The sequence below is a fragment of the Tachypleus tridentatus genome, chromosome 10, assembly GCF_004210375.1.
Source record: "Tachypleus tridentatus isolate NWPU-2018 chromosome 10, ASM421037v1, whole genome shotgun sequence".
NCBI lineage: Eukaryota > Metazoa > Arthropoda > Merostomata > Xiphosura > Limulidae > Tachypleus > Tachypleus tridentatus.
Genome location: NC_134834.1, coordinates 445,657 through 457,906, shown reverse-complemented (window position 1 = coordinate 457,906; position 12,250 = coordinate 445,657).

Genomic DNA, 12,250 nt, shown 5'->3' with positions numbered 1-12,250 from the left:
TCACAGAAAGTGATCTGATGAAGAATTTTGTTTTTTAACTAATTAACCTGAAATTTTACTAAAACTGTTTCATAAGAAAGTATGAACAACACCGAACTAAAGATAAGAAAAATAGTAACACAAAGTATTAAAATGTTTAAGCCATACTCTTATATTATATTCAGTAAGTGTTCCGTGAAGTATCTCCATGGGTGTTAGTTATCGCGTATATTCAATCGACTAGCTGTGAACTTTTATTTGCATGGTTATAGTATTATTAGTAACAAAACAACTGATGAATTTCGACAGTAAAACACTACTTTTTTTATTAGGTCTAAAGTTCATTTATGTACATACGATAAGAGTTTGTAGGTTAAGAAAGCAATTCTCCATTGTTACTTAGAGTTTTTTTTCTTATTTAAAGAAATTATTAAAAGACCTCAACCAAAAAAGATTGACGTGGGACAATCTGAAAGAAATCAGAAAAGTATATACTAAGTTAATATAAAAATAAGTAGTTTCATGAGTTTGAGTTTCATTAAATTGTTTAATTGAAAAAGAAATATTCAAACAAAACACATTAAAAACAGCCAAGTTGATAAAATCTACTCACTACCACAGTGTGGAAATTTTTTTTTAGAAGATAAACCCAGAGGCAATGATGAAGACTTTATCGTTTGCATGCACACTGAGCTCGTTTTTTTTTTGTTTTTTTTCTCCTCTGGAATTTGGTGGATATGAAATTAGTCTCTCCGGATTCTGTTTTGACTACTAACATAACTACAAAGTTCACATAAAAATTATTTCAATCAGTTGTGAACACTCATGTGACGTCTCAGTAGAGATCTTCTGCCAGAACTTTGTACGCATAAGTTTTTTATGTAATGTTTGTGCGTGTAAATGCAATGAAGCTTTCCTTAAAAATTGTGTTGCACAACCTTCTAGAATTTTCGAACTGTGGTGGTGCATTGATAAATAGTGGCATTTCATGTTGTTTTTTTCTATCAATTTTATAGGTACATAAATAAAGAACAGAAATATTTTGTGTTTAGGTGTGTTGGTTATTTTTCATTTGTTGAATTGTTCTCCATATTCTTTCTTGAGTGTTAAATAACTACTGAAATAATAAAGAAGCATTCATTTTATCTATATAAATATGAATAATTTACGTTTTTGATGTTTATCAGTGAGTTCAAGAAACTGCTTCAAAAGCAAATTAACTCTACGATTTAATATTTCTCTTGGGAACATTGTATTGAAAGTTATTACTTGTTTTTAGGCCATTTTGTTTGGTTAAAAATATTTATATATGGTTAGCAAGTAGCATGTTTCATGAAAACGCATTAAACTCTTGAAACGTTTTTCTAACCTCAACGTGCTTTAGGTACTTTCAATAAATATTCGTCTAAATCTTTCAAACCAAAACTACTGACAAAATTGAATGAGAAAACTTTGTTATTGGTCAGCTTTATACTTCAAGGTTACCCAAAGGCGATAAAGATTGCTTCTGCTAAAGGTCACAGAGGTTGATGTCGGCGATCGAGGCTGCAAAGTTTAATAAAATGATCAGCCAATGAGTGTTCGAGGGAAGAAAGGAAACTGCTCACCATGACGTCTTTGGCATGTACGTGCTTCATAAAGTGGTGTAAGAATCAACCCCTTCTAACCAGTCGTCATGATTGCAAGTGGACAATATGAATATTTACAAAATTTTAAACATTTTTCATGTTTGAAGCAGAATGGCTAATCGATTTGTTAAAAAAAATACATGCACCTCCGAATTTCAAATTTTACGTTAAGAATGTATTTTTGTCAATATTATGTATATGATTGTCTTAAGATCATGAAATGCATAATTTGGTACTTTAATCAACTTACAACTAAACACGTTCTTGCTCGTCTCGTTGTATTTACATTAGTTATCGTTGCAACTGTTAAATTATAGTCTTCCTTCGAGAAAATACTTAATGCACTATGAAGTTATTGTTTACAGAGCAACAAACGACGCATGTTCCCCATATTAATCGTATTAACCAATAATATCTGAAGAGAAAAAAAAGTAAAGGAAATTATCTAGAACAGTAATTAATTATGTTATAGAAATTTATAGATAGTCTCTAGTGTTTTCTTATTACTAATAAACTCGTTTTGATCAGGCATGAAACACATATGGTTCAGGTTGGTAACATATAAATAAAAATCTGTAACTCACTCTGCCCTGACGTTACAATAGACATGCCGAAAATATTACAAACATTATTATTATCAAATGACTCTCAATGCGACATCACGCTTTGATCAAATTTGAGATTTGTTTGGTAATAGTGATGTTTCTTGTAATTTATGGAATTATTTTACGAATGCCTTTCGATACTGGGTACTTTTATTTGACTCTTACGTTAGCAACTAAGTGGAAAATATGAATTTTAAATCGTGACGACAACTGAACAAGATATAAGAAGCTATTTTGCGTTTCAAGTAACCAGTAATTGACTTACCTAGTCTCTAATATCTTTTTCACAAATGTTTTCGTTATATGTAAAATGATAAAGAAAACAGAAAGGGATTCAGAATACCTTAAAACCTACGATGTGGAAAATTACCACATATAAATAACAAAACCTTATTCATATTTCCAATTGGGAGGTGTTATTTGTGTTATATAATTGTGATTATGATCAATTTTTTTTCTTTATTGTCTTCGATGTAAATCAAAGTCCTTAACACGATACGAATTTATTAAAAAAAAACGAAATTGAGTAAAGCTATATACATGTGTGTGTTGAAAACAGTCGCTCAAGTGTCTCATTCTGACGTATTAAAAAGGAACAAAGAAATTTTAATTATTTAATAGATTTTACAAGAAATAAATATATTCCAAGTATTAACAGCTTCGTAAAGATACTTTAAAAAATCAACCATTCTCACTGGTACAGAAAATGCATAAATTTTACCGGCATAATTAAAGTAGCAATGAACAAATTATACATGAATAGTATATAATTGCTTAATACCTAATGTTACTAAATTTTATAAAGAATGTTAGCTGTTTCAAATCAAAATTCATCTCGTGCAGGGTGAATAACTAAGTTTAGAGGTTTGACTTGATCCTGCTGAATGAATGTCATTTCAAGGGCAGCTCCTGGTGGATGCATCTGGTTACAATGAATTATATATTGGGACTTCTTTTTTAAAACGCTTCTGCATTGCAAACATTTGTAAGGAAAACAGCACAATCGAGTGATTTCCTTTTTTGGAGAAACATGTTCTGCTCCTACAGTTTTAACTCTGTTAACAATTTCTGTGGGAATAAAAGTTTGTTCGGTAGAAGTATAGTTTGATAATTCGGGTGTGTATAAAATGAATTTACAATCGGACAAATTGGAAAATATCCCACTTTCGCTTTCTTTTGTCCACAAGATAAATTTAAAGAGGGTAGTGAAGACGTTATCTCTTGTTGGTACACCGATTTCCGTTGCTTCTTTTGTGGAAAGCCATGCATACGAATTTGGTGTCTCTCCAAATTACTCTTGTGACTAGTAGCATAAATACAAAGTTCACATGAAAATTCTTTTAATCCGTTGTGAACACTCATATGACGTTTGAGTAGAGCTCTTCGGTGAAAGCTTCGTTTACAAAGGCTGCACACATATCCTTCTCTATGTAAGGTTTTCGTGTGGAAACGCAAAGCAGCTTTACTCAAAATCGTGTTTCACAACATTCTAGAATTTTCAAACTGTGCTGGTGCATAGATTGATAATGGCGTTTCATATTGTTTTTCTGTCAGTTGTATAGGTACACAAAGAACAGGAATGATGCGTCTTTCGAGGTGATGGTCCTTTTCTTCTCGACAATTCGTTTTCCATACTGATCATTGCTTAATTCCTGATAAAATAATAAAGAAACGCTTACTTTATCCACGTAAAACTGGATAACTTACCTTATACTGTGTATCAGTTCACTCGAAAACGGCTCTCAAATTAAATTATCCCTGTCATTACTTAGGTAAAATGTGATCTCCTTTGCTTAGCAAAAATTAATGTTTATTATTTTTTATTCGTGCTAATCATAATAGAGGCATGTAATTAGAGTATGGTGAAAGATGCTTGATAGCTATTTCGCTTGTTTACTATACTACTTTAGTATGCTTTTAACATGAAGTCTTCACTAAATAGGCTTTTACGCATATGAAACTACATAGCTTAAACACGAAGGGCTGCATAATGGTTTTAATGTAACATACACCACTCCTAAAATGTATTTTCAATGATACATTTTACTTCAAGTGATCTTCTTTTCATCAGAATTACAAAACTGTAATGGATCTATACACCTATTGCTCGCCACAAATATTTTATATTCCGATTAGAAAACTATTGATAATTAGTACACGTTTTTTTATTAGTTTTAAGTCATAGAATTTTTCAAATAAAACAAAACTCTTATAAATAGATAATAAGTAAAACGTTTTATCAATATTGCATCAAAAACAAACGAAAAGTTTTTCTTACCTTATGCTACTGCAGAAACGTTCAATAAATAACCCTATTTCAAACTTAAAACTCCAACCGTCTTCAACCGCTTTAGAACAAAGCAACCGAAAGAATGAATAAAATGATAACTGTTGGTCACTTGTATACTTCAGTATTACCCAGTGGTTTTGAAGATTACACACATAGAAACGCTTAAGGTCATAGTGGTGCTGTCTGGTGGAGGTCAAAGTAAATGATGAGCCAATGGACGAGCGAGTGAAGATAATGAAATGGTCACCATGACGTCATCGGTGTGCACGTGCTTGATGAAGCGATGTAACAAACAACCCATTCAAACCAGAAGATAACCATTATCAACGTATAATTAATAGTTATCTTTCATCATTGGTCGCTATTAATATGTTCACCCAAAATAGAGAAACTTCGGAATGAGCGGTTTTAAGTTTTTCACGCAATTTAAATATTTTGTCAACTTACATATGTGTTTGACATCACATAATCTGATGCATAAAATTTTGCTGTAAGTCACTTAGGGAGAGCTTACAACTAAACATATTCTAATTTATGTGATATAATTTAAGTCAGTTATCGTTTCAGCTGTTAATTAAAGGTTTTCTTAACGTCTTATGAAGTAATCGTTAAGAGATTAATAAACTTTAACTTTTCTACAACACAAGTTACCGGTATTCATTAAATTTGTCAACTCTTTCTGTAAAACAAAATAATAAATGAATAGTCTGGAACAGTTATTAATTATGTTATAGTTTAGAGAGAAAGATGCTGTTTGGAGTACTCATTAGTGTAATAAAAAAAATTTAAAGGAGCATTCAGTATATTTTCAAAATACACACATAAAACAAAACTTCTTGCATATATCAAACATATTTTTTTGATAAAGAGCAATAATATTTAGTTCTCGAAGGAAAGAAGTATTCTAATTTCCCGTTGGAATTGTTTCGTAAGGATTTATAGACACATTAAAACGTAAACAATGAAAGTAACACTAAATCAATCTTTTAAAATGTTTAAAGAAAAAAATATTTATAGCAAGCTTGTTCTACATTTTATACAATTTTGAGTTTAACTAATAAAATTCGGGGATATTAATATTCCAGCCATTCTAAAACATAACTGAACTATACTAAACAATGTTTCGCGTATCATTTAACGAATGAATATCTGTGTAATTTCTCAAACATTACTTTACTCTCTTGAAAGATGCGTTATATACCTTGATAACTGAAATTTTAGAATTATTATGTAAATTATAAAATAAAGGATTATATCAATTACTGTAAGACATGAATGTTATATTACAACTGTTAGTTCCCGGAATCCAATAGTGACGAAGATTGGATCAGCTAAAATTCTATGAGTGACTGTAGTTGTAGAGGATGATCGATTTCTTCTGAGAAGGGTTCAAGTACACAAATAGCTATAGAGTTCACAAGAGAAGACAAGAAAGTGGTCAACAGCTTCCACGTTCTTCGTAAAGACTTTCAAGAAACATGGTCAGTGTGGCTATATTTATCACAGAAAGTGATCTGATGAAGAATTTTGTTTTTTAACTAATTAACCTGAAATTTTACTAAAACTGTTTCATAAGAAAGTATGAACAACACCGAACTAAAGATAAGAAAAATAGTAACACAAAGTATTAAAATGTTTAAGCCATACTCTTATATTATATTCAGTAAGTGTTCCGTGAAGTATCTCCATGGGTGTTAGTTATCGCGTATATTCAATCGACTAGCTGTGAACTTTTATTTGCATGGTTATAGTATTATTAGTAACAAAACAACTGATGAATTTCGACAGTAAAACACTACTTTTTTATTAGGTCTAAAGTTCATTTATGTACATACGATAAGAGTTTGTAGGTTAAGAAAGCAATTCTCCATTGTTACTTAGAGTTTTTTTCTTATTTAAAGAAATTATTAAAAGACCTCAACCAAAAAAAGATTGACGTGGGACAATCTGAAAGAAATCAGAAAAGTATATACTAAGTTAATATAAAAATAAGTAGTTTCATGAGTTTGAGTTTCATTAAATTGTTTAATTGAAAAGAAATATTCAAACAAAACACATTAAAACAGCCAAGTTGATAAAATCTACTCACTACCACAGTGTGGAAATTTTTTTTTAGAAGATAAACCCAGAGGCAATGATGAAGACTTTATCGTTTGCATGCACACTGAGCTCGTTTTTTTTTTGTTTTTTTTCTCCTCTGGAATTTGGTGGATATGAAATTAGTCTCTCCGGATTCTGTTTTGACTACTAACATAACTACAAAGTTCACATAAAAATTATTTCAATCAGTTGTGAACACTCATGTGACGTCTCAGTAGAGATCTTCTGCCAGAACTTTGTACGCATAAGTTTTTTATGTAATGTTTGTGCGTGTAAATGCAATGAAGCTTTCCTTAAAAATTGTGTTGCACAACCTTCTAGAATTTTCGAACTGTGGTGGTGCATTGATAAATAGTGGCATTTCATGTTGTTTTTTTCTATCAATTTTATAGGTACATAAAGAACAGAAATATTTTGTGTTTAGGTGTGTTGGTTATTTTTCATTTGTTGAATTGTTCTCCATATTCTTTCTTGAGTGTTAAATAACTACTGAAATAATAAAGAAGCATTCATTTTATCTATATAAATATGAATAATTTACGTTTTGATGTTTATCAGTGAGTTCAAGAAACTGCTTCAAAAGCAAATTAACTCTACGATTTAATATTTCTCTTGGGAACATTGTATTGAAAGTTATTACTTGTTTTTAGGCCATTTTGTTTGGTTAAAAATATTTATATATGGTTAGCAAGTAGCATGTTTCATGAAAACGCATTAAACTCTTGAAACGTTTTTCTAACCTCAACGTGCTTTAGGTACTTTCAATAAATATTCGTCTAAATCTTTCAAACCAAAACTACTGACAAAATTGAATGAGAAAACTTTGTTATTGGTCAGCTTTATACTTCAAGGTTACCCAAAGGCGATAAAGATTGCTTCTGCTAAAGGTCACAGAGGTTGATGTCGGCGATCGAGGCTGCAAAGTTTAATAAAATGATCAGCCAATGAGTGTTCGAGGGAAGAAAGGAAACTGCTCACCATGACGTCTTTGGCATGTACGTGCTTCATAAAGTGGTGTAAGAATCAACCCCTTCTAACCAGTCGTCATGATTGCAAGTGGACAATATGAATATTTACAAAATTTTAAACATTTTTCATGTTTGAAGCAGAATGGCTAATCGATTTGTTAAAAAAAATACATGCACCTCCGAATTTCAAATTTTACGTTAAGAATGTATTTTTTGTCAATATTATGTATATGATTGTCTTAAGATCATGAAATGCATAATTTGGTACTTTAATCAACTTACAACTAAACACGTTCTTGCTCGTCTCGTTGTATTTACATTAGTTATCGTTGCAACTGTTAAATTATAGTCTTCCTTCGAGAAAATACTTAATGCACTATGAAGTTATTGTTTACAGAGCAACAAACGACGCATGTTCCCCATATTAATCGTATTAACCAATAATATCTGAAAGAGAAAAAAAAAGTAAAGGAAATTATCTAGAACAGTAATTAATTATGTTATAGAAATTTATAGATAGTCTCTAGTGTTTTCTTATTACTAATAAACTCGTTTTGATCAGGCATGAAACACATATGGTTCAGGTTGGTAACATATAAATAAAAATCTGTAACTCACTCTGCCCTGACGTTACAATAGACATGCCGAAAATATTACAAACATTATTATTATCAAATGACTCTCAATGCGACATCACGCTTTGATCAAATTTGAGATTTGTTTGGTAATAGTGATGTTTCTTGTAATTTATGGAATTATTTTACGAATGCCTTTCGATACTGGGTACTTTTTATTTGACTCTTACGTTAGCAACTAAGTGGAAAATATGAATTTTAAATCGTGACGACAACTGAACAAGATATAAGAAGCTATTTTGCGTTTCAAGTAACCAGTAATTGACTTACCTAGTCTCTAATATCTTTTTCACAAATGTTTTCGTTATATGTAAAAATGATAAAGAAAACAGAAAGGGATTCAGAATACCTTAAAACCTACGATGTGGAAAATTACCACATATAAATAACAAAACCTTATTCATATTTCCAATTGGGAGGTGTTATTTGTGTTATATAATTGTGATTATGATCAATTTTTTTTCTTTATTGTCTTCGATGTAAATCAAAGTCCTTAACACGATACGAATTTATTAAAAAAAACGAAATTGAGTAAAGCTATATACATGTGTGTATTGAAAACAGTCGCTCAAGTGTCTCATTCTGACGTATTAAAAAGGAACAAAGAAACTTTAATTATTTAATAGATTTTACAAGAAATAAATATATTCCAAGTATTAACAGCTTCGTAAAGATACTTTAAAAAATCAACCATTCTCACTGGTACAGAAAATGCATAAATTTTACCGGCATAATTAAAGTAGCAATGAACAAATTATACATGAATAGTATATAATTGCTTAATACCTAATGTTACTAAATTTTATAAAGAATGTTAGCTGTTTCAAATCAAAATTCATCTCGTGCAGGGTGAATAACTAAGTTTAGAGGTTTGACTTGATCCTGCTGAATGAATGTCATTTCAAGGGCAGCTCCTGGTGGATGCATCTGGTTACAATGAATTATATATTGGGACTTCTTTTTAAAAACGCTTCTGCATTGCAAACATTTGTAAGGAAAACAGCACAATCGAGTGATTTCCTTTTTTGGAGAAACATGTTCTGCTCCTACAGTTTTAACTCTGTTAACAATTTCTGTGGGAATAAAAGTTTGTTCGGTAGAAGTATAGTTTGATAATTCGGGTGTGTATAAAATGAATTTACAATCGGACAAATTGGAAAATATCCCACTTTCGCTTCTTTTTGTCCACAAGATAAATTTAAAGAGGGTAGTGAAGACGTTATCTCTTGTTGGTACACCGATTTCCGTTGCTTCTTTTGTGGAAAGCCATGCATACGAATTTGGTGTCTCTCCAAATTACTCTTGTGACTAGTAGCATAAATACAAAGTTCACATGAAAATTCTTTTAATCCGTTGTGAACACTCATATGACGTTTGAGTAGAGCTCTTCGGTGAAAGCTTCGTTTACAAAGGCTGCACACATATCCTTCTCTATGTAAGGTTTTCGTGTGGAAACGCAAAGCAGCTTTACTCAAAATCGTGTTTCACAACATTCTAGAATTTTCAAACTGTGCTGGTGCATAGATTGATAATGGCGTTTCATATTGTTTTTCTGTCAGTTGTATAGGTACACAAAGAACAGGAATGATGCGTCTTTCGAGGTGATGGTCCTTTTCTTCTCGACAATTCGTTTTCCATACTGATCATTGCTTAATTCCTGATAAAATAATAAAGAAACGCTTACTTTATCCACGTAAAACTGGATAACTTACCTTATACTGTGTATCAGTTCACTCGAAAAACGGCTCTCAAATTAAATTATCCCTGTCATTACTTAGGTAAAATGTGATCTCCTTTGCTTAGCAAAAATTAATGTTTATTATTTTTTATTCGTGCTAATCATAATAGAGGCATGTAATTAGAGTATGGTGAAAGATGCTTGATAGCTATTTCGCTTGTTTACTATACTACTTTAGTATGCTTTTAACATGAAGTCTTCACTAAATAGGCTTTTACGCATATGAAACTACATAGCTTAAACACGAAGGGCTGCATAATGGTTTTAATGTAACATATACCACTCCTAAAATGTATTTTCAATGATACATTTTACTTCAAGTGATCTTCTTTTCATCAGAATTACAAAACTGTAATGGATCTATACACCTATTGCTCGCCACAAATATTTTATATTCCGATTAGAAAACTATTGATAATTAGTACACGTTTTTTTATTAGTTTTAAGTCATAGAATTTTTCAAATAAAACAAAACTCTTATAAATAGATAATAAGTAAAACGTTTTATCAATATTGCATCAAAAACAAACGAAAAGTTTTTCTTACCTTATGCTACTGCAGAAACGTTCAATAAATAACCCTATTTCAAACTTAAAACTCCAACCGTCTTCAACCGCTTTAGAACAAAGCAACCGAAAGAATGAATAAAATGATAACTGTTGGTCACTTGTATACTTCAGTATTACCCAGTGGTTTTGAAGATTACACACATAGAAACGCTTAAGGTCATAGTGGTGCTGTCTGGTGGAGGTCAAAGTAAATGATGAGCCAATGGACGAGCGAGTGAAGATAATGAAATGGTCACCATGACGTCATCGGTGTGCACGTGCTTGATGAAGCGATGTAACAAACAACCCATTCAAACCAGAAGATAACCATTATCAACGTATAATTAATAGTTATCTTTCATCATTGGTCGCTATTAATATGTTCACCCAAAATAGAGAAACTTCGGAATGAGCGGTTTTAAGTTTTTCACGCAATTTAAATATTTTGTCAACTTACATATGTGTTTGACATCACATAATCTGATGCATAAAATTTTGCTGTAAGTCACTTAGGGAGAGCTTACAACTAAACATATTCTAATTTATGTGATATAATTTAAGTCAGTTATCGTTTCAGCTGTTAATTAAAGGTTTTCTTAACGTCTTATGAAGTAATCGTTAAGAGATTAATAAACTTTAACTTTTCTACAACACAAGTTACCGGTATTCATTAAATTTGTCAACTCTTTCTGTAAAACAAAATAATAAATGAATAGTCTGGAACAGTTATTAATTATGTTATAGTTTAGAGAGAAAGATGCTGTTTGGAGTACTCATTAGTGTAATAAAAAAAATTTAAAGGAGCATTCAGTATATTTTCAAAATACACACATAAAACAAAACTTCTTGCATATATCAAACATATTTTTTTGATAAAGAGCAATAATATTTAGTTCTCGAAGGAAAGAAGTATTCTAATTTCCCGTTGGAATTGTTTCGTAAGGATTTATAGACACATTAAAACGTAAACAATGAAAGTAACACTAAATCAATCTTTTAAAATGTTTAAAGAAAAAAATATTTATAGCAAGCTTGTTCTACATTTTATACAATTTTGAGTTTAACTAATAAAATTCGGGGATATTAATATTCCAGCCATTCTAAAACATAACTGAACTATACTAAACAATGTTTCGCGTATCATTTAACGAATGAATATCTGTGTAATTTCTCAAACATTACTTTACTCTCTTGAAAGATGCGTTATATACCTTGATAACTGAAATTTTAGAATTATTATGTAAATTATAAAATAAAGGATTATATCAATTACTGTAAGACATGAATGTTATATTACAACTGTTAGTTCCCGGAATCCAATAGTGACGAAGATTGGATCAGCTAAAATTCTATGAGTGACTGTAGTTGTAGAGGATGATCGATTTCTTCTGAGAAGGGTTCAAGTACACAAATAGCTATAGAGTTCACAAGAGAAGACAAGAAAGTGGTCAACAGCTTCCACGTTCTTCGTAAAGACTTTCAAGAAACATGGTCAGTGTGGCTATATTTATCACAGAAAGTGATCTGATGAAGAATTTTGTTTTTTTAACTAATTAACCTGAAATTTTACTAAAACTGTTTCATAAGAAAGTATGAACAACACCGAACTAAAGATAAGAAAAATAGTAACACAAAGTATTAAAATGTTTAAGCCATACTCTTATATTATATTCAGTAAGTGTTCCGTGAAGTATCTCCATGGGTGTTAGTTATCGCGTATATTCAATCGACTAGCTGTGAACTTTTATTTGCATGGTTA